Source organism: Capra hircus, chromosome 23 (assembly GCF_001704415.2).
Source record: "Capra hircus breed San Clemente chromosome 23, ASM170441v1, whole genome shotgun sequence".
In the NCBI taxonomy this organism is placed as follows: Eukaryota; Metazoa; Chordata; class Mammalia; order Artiodactyla; family Bovidae; genus Capra; species Capra hircus.
The window spans coordinates 10,252,046-10,265,939 of NC_030830.1; positions in this window are offsets into that span (position 1 = coordinate 10,252,046).

A 13,894-nucleotide genomic window follows, 5' to 3' on the forward strand; every position below is an offset into this window, starting at 1 on the left:
ATAACACAGAAGCAATGCTGTAACAAATTCCATAAAGACTTTAAAAGTGGTCTACATTTTAAAAAGTCTTTTAAAAAATAATAAATAAGATTATTTTATAGTTTTAAATTTGTGCGTTGAAAATCACATAACATGTACCATCTTAACATGTTTTAGTGCACAATTTGGTAATAAGTATATTCATATTGTTGTACAACGGTCTTCACTCTTTTCTTAACTGAAGTATAGTTCACTAACAGTACTATGTTAGTTTCAGGTATCCAAAATAGTGATTCACTATTTTTATAGATTCTACTCCATTTAAAGTTACTACAAAATCATGGCTGTATTTCCCTGTGCTACAATATATGCCTGTTGCTTATCTATTTCACATAGAGTTGTCTGTATCTCTTAATCCCATACCCCTTTCTTGCCCCTCCCTCATTCCTTCTCCCCATTGGTAACCACTAGACCTGTTTTCCTTATCCGTGAGTCTGTTTAAAATATCTTTACTGTTGTTTCTTCTTACTCCAGCCTTTGAATATTAAGCATCTGCTCTTTGCCGGGCCCTGTCCTAAATACAGTGGTAGGCTAGGCATGTCACTAGCAATATGTAAGATGGGGGACCTGATTATGAAAATTTAACCTCTTGGGGAGGGGAAAGCACATGTACACATGAGACTTTCAAAACTGGATAGTATAAGTCCCAATTTCTAAAGTGGATATTTTCCAAAAGACAGATCATAGACTAATTAAACAATCCTTCTCATTTCCACTTCTTTTTTTCCCTTTGTGTGCCTACTTTTTAACCTCCAAATTCGGCTTCCCTCTTTATACATCCCCTTGTCTCTATTTTTTCCTTAGATATTTAAGAAACAAAGCTTGGTGAAATTGCAAAGTGACTATCTAATTACTCTCAGTACACTAAGAACTTTTTTATTTTCTGTGAAATTTTCTTAATCACAAGGACTTTCTTTAAAAGGTTCATCCTTCTGTAGTGATTTGCTTTGGTCTGTGTCCAGCAGATGGCACTAAAGGATAGTTAATAGAAGTCAATATGCGTCTCCACTGTAGACTAACAATCTATTGGAGTTTATAGCATTTTTCAGTCTTTCTACTTGATTGTATAATAATCAAAACTTTGGATGGTCTATCTCATGAATATTTTAGCTTCTGGGTCACTATGACATTCTCCAACACGTCTCTTAATTCTTGATGATTTCAATGTCCTTGTGGAAGACCCTTCCTACATCCTTCACTTCTTCATTTGGTTCCTTGACTTTCTTATGCCCCGGATCTTTTCCACTAGAGAGCTCAGAACATTTACTTTATACTTGTCCTCTTTTCTAGCTACACACTTTTGACCTGAAACAAACAGACTACCAGACATTTCTCCAGCAAAAATGGGTTAAGTTGGGATCAACAGAGAATTTAAATTTGGGGTGTGCAACCATGGCAGGCCACATGCAAGCCCCCACCCCACCCTGCCCCAGAGCAATGGAAGACTTTTATAAGAGGAAAAGAAAGTCGGCAGGGCTGTAGTAAACAAAGAGTCCATAGCTTTTGGCTGAGTCCTTGCCGGGAAAGGAGTCTTTTTCTTCCTGCTCGGTCAAGCATGTCCCAGGGTGAGAGAGCTCCTCCTCCAGGTTTCCCAACTCTACTTAATTGTCGTTTCTGCTTATTATTATTACTTTACAATACTCACCTTAATAGCATTCACTCTGTCTGATGGCTTTAAATACCAGCTACATGCAGAGGATCGCCAAATTTATATCTTCCTTAAGTCTAGGCTTCATTTGGCTGTGCCATCAGCATCTCAACACGTTCCAAATAGAGCTCTCTCCCTCTCAAAGCCATTCCCTTCTCCACTCCTCCCCAAACAAAACCTGACAGCATCCATGACTTCTCTCTTTCTCTCACGTTTTCTACCTGGTCCTTTAGCAGATCCTGTCAGCTCTTCTTTCAAACTATATCCAGAGTCTGATCACTTTTCACCACCTGCACTAAATCCCTGCTGAGCCAAAGCCATCTCTCACCTGAATTGTTGTCATAGCCCTCTAATTCATCTCCCTGCTTTTGCCCCCTCTCCCTTCAGTTGACTCTGAAGACAGCAGCCAGATTGACAATTCTAAAATAGGAGAGATCTTATCACTTTGCTACTCAACATTACAAAGTCTTCATCTCATACCAAGTAAAAGCCAAAATAGAGGTCTACAAGGCCATGTAAGAACAGACTCCAGCCCCCACCTCACCATCCTGTTCTCTTGGATCTCATTTTCTAATACTCTTCCCTTCATTCCCTCCAATCACGCTAGTCCCCCTATGTTCATCCCACCGCAGAATCTTTGTACATATTGTTCCCTCTGCCTGGAAGTCTCCTCCCCGAGACAGCTGATTGGTCACTCTTCCCCCCGCTCCAGGTGGGACAGGCAATGAGCTTTTCCCTGGATGAAACTACAGTTTAGCCACTCCCATAATTCTCTAGCCTGCACCAAGCTTTATTCTGGGGTGATTTATGCACACACATGTGCACTCATGTATGTGCACATACACACACACATTTTATTACTCCTCTCTCCCCAGCTACAGTGTAAGACCCATATGGGAGAAGACTTGTGTCTGTTTTGTCACTGCTGAATCTTTAGGGCCAACACGGGTGCCTTGCAAGCAATTGGAAGGCAATAAAACTTATTGAATGAGTGAATGAATGATTGATTACTTGTTAAAAACTTGTTGAATGAGTGAATGACTGATTACTCTACATTGAATTAGTGGTTGAATCCCAGAATATTTCTCAGCTGGCCACTCTCACCTAACCCTCGTGACATAGAGTACTTTGCCCTTTTGAAGTATGTACAAGCAGGGGCAGATCTCCAAGCCCTTGGTCAAGGTCTTTATTGAAAAAGATTGAAACTCAGAAGAAATGAACTCATTTTCTGTGAATCATTCACCGACAAATACTCTTCCAACTATCCCCTTTCCTTGATCCAGCTTTTATCTGAAGGTATGACTCCTAATGGCATAAATCCTACAAGGCTGAACACGATGACATGTATTGTAAAATACCAGCCAGTGAGAGAAGAACATCTTCACTTAGAATCATCTATAAATTTGGAATTTTTTCAGCCTAGCCAATATTTTCAGAGAAGGCAATGGCACTCCTCTCCAATACTCTTGCCTGGAAAATCCCATGGATGGAGGAGCCTGAAAGGCTGCAGTCCATGGGGTCGCTGAGGGTCGGACACGACTGAGCGACTTCACTTTCACTTTTCACTTTCATGCTTTGGAGAAGGAAATGGCAACCCACTCCAGTGTTCTTGCCTGGAGAATCCCAGGGGCGGGGGAGCCTGGTGGGGTCGGTGGGTTCCACAGAGTCAGACACGACTGAAGCGACTTAGCAGCAGTAGCAGCAGCAGCCAATATTTTAGAGCCCTGAAAATGGATGACTGTAATTTGTTTTTGTGAACAGGCTAAGTTTCTCCAATGGCCGTGTATTTGTCTTTAAGCCCTAAAATATTTGCACTAATATGAATTAAAAGGAAAGATTTTGGGCTTCTATCCTCTAAATTACATGTCCTATATTTCAAATGCGGTGGGTATTATTAAACCATTTCTCTTGTCAGATGAAAATTTTTTATTTGCTGTATATTTGCTTAGAGGAGAGAGAAATCACACCCAAACTCATTTGCATCAGATTTTAAACGCTAAAGTCTTTTTGGGAGGTTTGGGTAAGGAATGGAAAATGTGACATTAATCCTTCTGTAGACAGTATAGTATTCTAAGGATGTTCATTATGGAAATTTGTGTATTTCCCACAATGTCCAGCCTTAAACAGTTTCCAGAACTAGGTAACTGATAGCTCAACTGCCATCTAAAGAATGAATCTGCTTTTTCACTTTGAGTACTTTTAGGCTTTAGGAAAAAATCAAACAACCCTTTGCCTAGTGTCCTTGACTCTCCCGTCTTTCAGGCAACAAGTGTGAATTTAGCATGTCTTTTGTGCTAGCTCTTTGGGATAGAGAGGATAAGCAATAAAGAATATAATTTATCTTTATTTGAAATCCTTATGATGAGTTAGGGAATTCTGCAGATAATCGAGATATTCAGAGGATCAAAATGCAATGCACTGGGAGACTTTCCTGATGGTCCAGCGGTTGGGACTTCACCTTCCAGGGCAAGGGGTATGGGTTCCCACATGCCTTTTGGCCAGAAAACCAAAACATTAAGGAAAGACTGGAAGCAATGTGGCAACAAATCCAGTAAAAACTTTTTCAAAGGTCCACATCAAAAAAATCTTTTTTAAAAAAAATGCAATGTGCTGTATTCCAAATCAGAGGCACAGAGAAGCAGAGAGAGAAAAATGCTATTTCTGAAGGATCCTGTGACGGTTTCGTGGAGAAAGTGACATTCCAGCAGAATCTTGACTGATGAGTGGGAGTTGACCCAGTATAGAAATAGAAAAATCTCTCCAGAGAGAGACTTGTATCTGTAAAGACTGCAAGTGTGAAGAAACACAGCATGGGGTAGTGTTTAGTGCACACGGGGAAGTGCTTGGTGTGCTTGAGCCAGAGATGTGAACAGGAGAAGCAAGTCTCTGGAAAAGCCGCAGTGTCTATGGACTCTGCTCAGTGGCTGGGCTTTCTGCTGTAAACACGGAAGTCTTCAGGTGATGGACAAACTCACCATCTGCTTTAGGATGACCCTTCCAGTACAGCACTTCTCAAAGTGTGGTCCCAGTCCACCAGGAGCAGCCTCCCCCAAGAAACTGATGAAAAATCCAAATTTTCATCCCCAATCCCAGCCTTCAGCATCAGAAATTCCGGTCATGGGATCTGGGAATCTGTATGTTGTATCACGGCACCCAGCCTATCCTGTCGCACACTTAAGTTTAGGAACCACTGTTCCGGTACCAGCATGGGAGATGCAGTGGGTAATACAGATTGAAGCTCAAGAGATTTTTGCAAATAGCTCAGCCCTGAAAAGGAAAAAAAAAAATCCAGAGGCATGAGTGTGGGCAGAGCAGGATGTATGAGAGAGGACTTTGTGAAACCTTGCACTTGGCAGGAGATAAGCAGAGGACATCTGGAGCACCAGTTGTCAAATTTCATTGGTTCCCAACATTTTCTGGGTGGTTTTCAAAAACTATACCTTCTAGGTCCTACTCCTGACTCATCAAACAGAATTGGCATCCTGTTCAGGGATCCTCTTTCTCTGCTGCTCCTGCATCTTCTTGGCATTTTGTGATGGGTTTTTTTTTTCCTGGAATTGTCCATCTGGCTGAAGTTGTTTAACTCCTTGCACTTTGGGGGAGTTTTTGTTAAGTAATACCTGTTTTCTTTAGGGAGGAAGAGCACTTTACAGAATCAGAGCTTGGAGGTGCCTGCAGAGCCCCAGGACTCTCCATTCGTGCCCCTCATTCATCTCCTGTGCTGTGTGCTAAGTCACTTCAGTTCTGTCCGACTCTTTGCGACCCTATGGACTGTAGCCCACCAGGCTCCTCTGTCTGTGGGGATTCTCCAGGCAAGAATACTGGAGTGGGTTGCCATGCCCTCCTCCAGGGGATCTACCCAACCCAGGGATCGAACCCGAGTCTCAGGTCTCCTGCATTGGCAGGCGGGTTCTTTACCACTAGCGCCATCTGGGAAGCCCTTTCTTAGCATTAGAGCACAAAGATTTTGATACGAAACATTTTCAGTTCTAACAATGTTTATAATGGCTGCATAATGTTCTACCCAATGGATATGTGATTCATCTTTTTAACCTTTCTCTTACTGTTCATACTTTGACTATTTCTCATGTTGTACTATTAAGAATAACTATGATGAACCTTTTCATCCATGTAGATTTTCTCATATTATAAAATGTTTCCTCAGATTTTCAGGGGAATTAGGTGGTTAAACAGGAAAATTTTTTTTTTTAATTTTTATTTTTGTATTGGGATATAGCTGATTAACAGTGTTGTGATAGTTTCAGGTGAACAGTGAAGGGACTCAACCATACATGGACGTGTATCCATTTTCTCCCAAACTCCCATCCAGGCTGCCATATAATATGGAGCAGAGTTCTATGTGCTGTATAGTAGGTCCTTGTTGGTTATCCATTTTAAATATAGCAATGTCTACATATCCATCCCAAACTCTCTAACTATCCCTTCTCCTCATTCTTCTCCTGGCAACCGTAAGTTCGTTCTCTGTCAGTCTCTTTCTGTTTTGTAAGCTCATTTGTATCACGTCTCTTCAGATAAACAGGAAACATTTTTATCAGCCCTGACCCATGCTGCTCAATTATTTTCCAAAGCAGGTACAGTCAATGGAAAATGAGTTTCACTCTCACCCTGTTAACACTGAATATCATTAAAATAATTTTTATGGTAATTAAGAGGGAAGATATGCTTATTTGTACACATATAATTACTACTGAAATTAAACATATACTCTTTATTAATTTATTTCCCTTTTGTGAACACTTTTCAGTGCTAGCTTATAAACCAATGAGAGGTTTGTTTCTGGAGCTTTTTGATGTCCTCCTGTTCTTCCTTTCAGCTACCTGTGACTGGCAGGCCGGAAGAATACCCATAACACTATTCTCACACTGGGTGGTGAGTAGCACCAGGTAACCAGTTAATTGCCAGTTAACAGCACTAGGTAACCAGTTAATAACCAGGTAATTGTGAATGTGTTAGTCGCTCAGTTATGTCCAGGAATTGAACCTGTGTCTGCTGTGTTGCAGGTAGATTCTTTACCGTCTGAGCCCCCAGGGCCATGAGGTTGCAGGCAAGCTCCCAGCCTCCTTTTCATTACCCTCTTCCTTCTTGCTGACTTCTGCTATCTCAGAGGAGTGATAATGCCGTTCCTGCACTTGGGAGAAGTTATTCCTGAAATCTGTGGTTGCCGACACTGAGGGCACGTTAGAATCATCTGGGGAGCATTTAAAATTCCCAATATGCAGCACCTTCTATACACCAATTAAATCAGAGTCTCTGGGGGTGCGACCTGGCATCACTGTTTTTTGAAAGCTCTCCTGAGGATTCCAAAATACAGTCAAGGTTGAGAACCACAGCTTGAAGTCTGCAGCCACAGGCTGCAAAGCCCCATATGCAGTGGCCCCTGCACTCCCAGGGGCGCAGAGCGGGGCAGTTTTGATGGCAAGTTCGGTTCAGTTCAGTTGCTCAGTCGTGTCTGACTCTTTGCAACCCCAAGGACTGCAGCACAGCAGGCCTCCCCTTCCATCACCAACTCCCGGAGTTTACTCAAACTCATGTCCATCGAGTCGGTGATGCCTTCCAATCATCTCATCCTCTGTCATCCCATTTTCCTCCTGCCTTCAATCTCTCCCAGCATCAGGGTCTTTTCCAATGAGTGGCAAATTTTCCAATGGGTGGCAAAGCACATTCTCCATGCTTTTATAAGGAAGTGACTATATACCCTACACATATTTGTGTATACATGCCTTTGTACACACACACACATATATACAGCTGAATGTGCCACTTAAATAATTATAACCTATAATTTAATCAACCAGTGGCCTCATTTCAAAAAGCATGATCAGATTCTGACTTACCTAAGAAATGGCTGGTTACATTCAGTATGCTGTATTTACTGAGGTAAAACATTTATACTCACTGGAAAAGAAACCCCTGATGCTGGGAAAGACTGATGGCAAGAGGAGAAGGGAGCTACAGAAAGTGAGATGGTTGGATGGCTTCACTGACTCAATGGACACAAGTTTGAGCAAACTCAGGGAGACAGAGAAGGACCGGGAAGTCTGCACAAAGAGCCAGACACAACTTATTGACTGAACAACAAAAAAGATTAGAAAAATCATTTCCAGGCTACAGGTTAGAGAAAACTGAGATTTACATTTACAAACTAGAGATTTTAAAAAGGGTTTCACATTGTTTCTATTAACAAGAAATTTTGATTTCTCTTGAGAAGAAATTTAGACACCATCACCCGCTAAGGTTTCTGAAGCAATGCTTCTCTCCACTAGGCGGTGCTCTGGACAAATTCATACGCTGCCTTTGCCACAATGCAAAGGTCTCCAGAGAAATTCAATTTTCCCGTGGCAGAAATGGCTATTCATTCATGGCCTGGATCGACAGCAATCAGAAACTATTTTCTTACCTTTTTCTAAGTGAGAAATAAAGTTAGGCCTGCTTGAACTGTATTTAAATGATCAATCCAAATATTGTCTTTAGAATTTTTAAAAATCTACATTATGTTATTGAATTCTATTGCATCTCCCATTCTATTGCATTATCAAGATAATTATAGGCTTTAAAATGGCTTCATTGGCTTCATTTTACAGATACTCAGGGCCTGCTTTTTCTATTAAAGCCAATATTGAAATATAGTCCCCATCGTCTATATATAAAGACCCAAACACACATTAGACCTCCAAGAATTGAATTTATTTTTATGGGCTAAAGCATCTGAATGTTATCTGAGACAGGATTAAATGGAAAGCATTCCTGACCCTTCTCAACAGAAATAGGACCATCCTTGGCCCCAGGCCTGAGCGGTTGAGCCCTGGACTAGACGAATATACAGTTTCAGCAGCAGACAGGTCTGGGTGGAGCTGCTCACAGCGCTTGTGGACATTCTCAGGAACCTCCATAGAATTTCCAGAGGCAGCCGTCACTGTCATCCCTTCAGTTGTGCTGGAAAGGGTAGGATTCTTGACTATCCAAGAGGTCACAATGGCACAGTGTATCCTGTGTTCATCCACGTCTAAGTGGAGGTCCTGCCCTAAAGATTCTTTCTGCCACTTTTGTTGACATGGATAAGTCATTGGAAGGAGCCTGGGCTCATCTGTCACAAAACTAAGCCTTACATGAAGAGCCAGAGAGGGACAAAGACACGTTTGCTTTCTTCTCGCACCAGGAGCCATGTCACCTCAGGAAACTGGATATTAACGCGCAGAGAAAACGACAGTAGTGTTTCATCCTTCCACTGGCACGGCCCAGAGTTTGGCTGGTCTCTGAGCCTGCCTCAGCAAAGACGATGCACTTGACATTCGTAGCAGCTTCTTGGATGAGGATATTGGTGCCTGAGTGTTTACATGACGCTCTTTCTGATGGCTAGTTTTTTCTCTTTCCTGCCACTCCCGGGGCCCAGGTCAGCCAACCTCTCATGTCGCAGAGCAGAGTCCCTCCAATCATGCTTGTGCTTTTACACCAGTGCTATTTCTTTCTTCTAAGAAATGTTCTCCAAGGACATGGGTACTTGGAATGAACACAAAAGTTTAACATGCTGAGGGCCTGGGTTCAATCCCTGGTTGGGGAACTAAAATCCCATAACATCCCCTACCCACTCCCAACCTCCTCTTTAAAAAAAAAAAGAGAGAGAGAGAAAAAGTAAACAAGCAAGGTGAGAGGACACAGGACTGAAACGCCTAAGTCATGGGTTTATTGATTTCTTTTTTGGCCTCACCCTGCAGCCTGTGTAATCTCAGTTCCTCAAACAGGGACTGAACCCTTGATCCCTGCACTGGAAGTTCTAACCATTGGACCACCAGGGGAGTCCCAAGTCGTAGGTTTTATTTATTTATTTATTTATTTTATTTATTTTTTAAGCCGTAGGTTTTAAAAGAGCAATCTTGTGCTCAAGGCCAGCTTCTACCTCATTAGGGTGCTGGACTCGCAGGACAGGTGGACATTCCACGTTAGAGGGGTGCTCGCCCTGTGACAGGCCAGCCGACTGACAGTGACCTGCAGTTCACGTGAAAGCAACATAGAGGGAAGGGATCCCTGGAGTTAACGGTGCCCCTGGAAGTCAGGCTAACGTGGGTGTGGTCAGCCTCTCCCTCAATGCCCTCTGCCCATCCCATGCTGGGGGAGCAGAGGGGACCAAGAGGGAGTCAGATGACCCAGCAAAGGGAAGGAGGTCAGCATGGCTGGGACGAAATACAACCCGCACCAAATCGTCATGTGCCGTGTAGCTTACATCGACAATCTCCTTTACAACCTCAGTTCAGGGCTCTGTGATGCCCCAGAGGGGTGGCATGGGGAGGTGGGAGGGGAGGTTCAAGAGTGGGGGGTATACATTAATCATACATCTGACACTGTGCTGTACAGCAGAAACTAACACAATATAGTAAAACAACTATATTCCAGTAAAAAGATTTTTAAGGTTTAAAAAAAAATACCCCAAACAACTCTGGGTAATAGCATCATCCCAATTTTACAAATGAGAACATAAAAACTTTGTAATGTCGAGTATCCTATTCAGTTCCACATAGGAAGTGGCCATGTGTAAAACTTGAATCCAGGCCTGTCTTCCTCTACGTCTCACCCTCCGTGAGATCAAGGTTTTCTGCTTGATCTTTCAGTCAGTCCACATCCTTCGAAGGAGGCAAAGGAGTGGTTGTGAATGAAGTGCTCGTCATCCTCGAAGAACCGGAAGTGGGGAGTGGACAAGAGAAAGGAAGATTTCTGCTCTGTGAAGTGACTTGAATGCAACAAGGCTGAACCTAATGGTAGAATCCAGCCTGCTTCTCTGTTGCAATCGATACTTGGCTTTTTCAAGGATGGTGACATATACTACCAGCACTCATTCCTATTTTAAAATATGGGGACTTAGCCCAGAGCTGCTGTTACCAACTTCCCCCGCTGAAACCTCAGCTTTAATTCCTCAAATAATATAAAGTATATTTAAAACAGCTTTTTTCTTGCTAGAAACGATAGTCTTATTAAATCTATAGATTATTCGCAGTACTAAATATTCTTTAAATAATAGCATTTAACACAGGATTTTAAGCAAAATATCCCACCCACTTTTTAAAAAATGGCAGATGTCTTTGCTGAAATGGATATTTCCACTCGTGCCAGAAAGGTTCTGTCGAGGGCAGCAAACACCGTATTCAAAGCACCCGTTTTTCCAAAGGCAACACGTGCACTGGGAAATCATCAAGATTTGCATTGCACAAAAGAGATGATTTAAAGTCAACCACTCAATATAATTTGATAAAACTTTTCCAGATATCTGAGGGCTTTTGCCTCCAGGAGTGACATGCTTGCGCCAGTTGAACCAATCACAGCCCTTCCCTGGCTGTGCTTATTTAACCTTGGGACCAAGAGAGAGTCAGTCCCGGTCCCGATCTAGTTGTGGGAACAGCAAGATGTGAAATGTGGGCCAGCGTGTAGTGATAAAGAAGTCGACAGGAGAGAGAAGCAGAGACAAAACACAGATCCTTGAGACATTTTGGTCTCTCATTATAGTTTCTCAAGTGGGGTTTGGCTGTCAGTTTCCTTTGATGATATAAGCAACTCCCATATCCTATCAAACTCCTCTTTGTACAGAAGCTCATTTGAGCTGATCTTTTATCACATTCAGAGAAAACAACAACTCGTGACTAATGCGCCATCAAACTGAAAATACATGAACTATTTGTCTCTAGAAATTTCAGGGCTATTGTCAGGCTTTTAACTTCTTGATAGAAGGAGGCCAGCTTATCTGTGACAGAGCTGCCACATGGTCCCTACCTTAAAAGGGCTCTGTGAGAGCCGAGCAAGATGAAAGCAGGCAGAGGGTAGTCCTGTTGTGGATCAGACATTTACAGAAAAGGAAAGCACTCGGCGCATCTGCATAAGAGCTCACAGCCTGGCGGGTGGGAAATGCTGTCAGGGATGGTGCTCTGTCCCCCAAAGAAGCCACATTCAGGAATCTGTGCAATACAAGCCTTTGAATGTGGAGATGAAACTATCCCAATGGAGCTCAGGAGAGAGGTGGAGAGGATGCAGTCACATCCAAGTTACCTGTCAATAATTAACAGTTAGGGACTTTCCTGGCGGTCCAGTGGTTGAGACTCTGAGCTTCCATGGCAAAATAGGGTGGAGGAGGAGGCACAGGTTCAAGCCTGGTCAGAGAAGTAGGATGCCAAGGATCTGGGGACATGTGGCCAAAAAATAAAAAATCAACAATTACTCTTGGACAATTGGAGAATGCCATTTATATGAGTGAATGCCACTCATCATTTCTTTCCTGGGCAGAAACCTCCAACACCAGGCTATCAAGTTCAGAACACTTCAGCTCTATCCCTGTGAAGCTTTCCCAGGCATCTTGGGATCAGGTTCTCTGTAGGAGGAGCGAGCAGGCAGGGAAGAAAGGGCTGGAAAAAGGTTCCAGATATACAGCAGGTCTAAGGAATGGAAGAGAGCTTAACACCTCAGGTGGGCATCTGCAGGTACCATCTCCTACTCCCTTGGGTCTGATTTTCCTATAGGAAAAGCCAGATCCCACCTGGCAAGAGGAGAAAAGACCACTTCTAGAGGAAACATTTAACTTTGCAGCTTGTTCACATCCTATCCAGCACCACCTGTAAGTTCTCTCCCCTCTCTCCTGCTCTTGCAATAGTGGTTGAAGACTGTCCCACCCCTCTCCTTCCAGACTTGCCCTGGGCCTTCTCTTTATTTCTTTTGTCTTTCTAGCTGCTCCCAGCCTGTCAACTGCTCCTAATACTGAAGCCTTCCCGGTAGAATCTGTTGTTACGTGTTTCATGTTCGTTATACAATATTCATGCTGGGAGAACCCCATGGACAGAGGAGCCTGGTGGGCTACTATTTATGGGGTTGCTCATGACTGAGCACACACACATCTTTACGTTAAAAAGCAGGTGAGGTAAATGTTTGGGCATGATCCCTATAGAAAAATGTTCACAAAATTAAAATGAACACAAAACCAAACAAAAAACCAACCTCCCCCACTTCTCACATGATTGAGGATATTCAGTGCTTGTTCACATGAGGGAAAAATGAATGAAATGAAATGAAAGTCGCTCAGTTGTTCCGACTCTTTGTGACCCTATGGACTAGTCCATGGAATTCTCCAGGACAGAATACTGGAGTGGGTAGCCTTTCCAACCTTCTCCAGGGGATCTTCCCAACCCAGGGATTGAACCCGGGTCTCCCGCATTGCAGGCGGATTCTCTACAAGCTGAGTCACCAGGGAAGCCCCTTACGTGAGGGAAAGAACTAGCAAAAAGCGGTATCCCGCAGGGCTCTCCTCTTTGGTTTGATCTAATTCACTCAGCCCTGGTAAACAGCACAAAACCATATGGGCTATGATGAAGCCCAGCGAATATTCATGTAGCTGGATCCTTCTAGGTACTTGGCTACCAACACAGAGACCTAGTTTGGACCCAGCACTAAGCCGAAGAGTCCTGCAAAGTCCATCAAAGTCCATGATATGGACATGAAGACACATCAAGAAGGTGGCTGTCCACAAGCTGAACCAGCCAGTAGTACCTTGATCTTGTACTTCCCAGCCTATGGAACTGTGACAAAGTTAATTTTCATTTGTAAGACCACCTTACCTGCCTCCTGAGAAATCTGTATGCAGGTCAAGAAACAACAGTTAGAACCAGACATGGAACAACGGATTGGACCCAAATTGCGAAAGGGGTATGTCAAGGCTGTATATTGTCACCCTGCTTATTTAACTTATATGCAGAGAACATCATGTGAAATGCTGGGATGGATGAAGCACAAGCTGGAATCAAGAATGCCAGGAGAAATATCAATAACCTCAGATACGCAGATGACACCACCCTTATGGCAGAAATCAAAGAGGAACTAAAGAGCCTCTTGATGAAAGTGAACAAGGAGAGTGAAAAAGCTGCCTTAAAACTCAACATTCAAAAAACAAAGATCATGGCATCCGGTCTCATCACTTCATGGCAAATTGATGGGAAAACAATAGAAACAGTGACAGACTTTATTTCTTTGGGCTCCAAAATCATTGCAGATGGTGGCAGCATCCATGAAATTAAAAGACATTTGCTCCTTGGAAGAAAAGCTATGACCAATCTAGATAGCATACTCAAAAGCAGAGACATTACTTTGCCAACAAAGGTCCGTCTAGTCAAAGCTATGGTTTTTCCAGTAGTCATGTATGGATGTGAGAGTTGGACTATA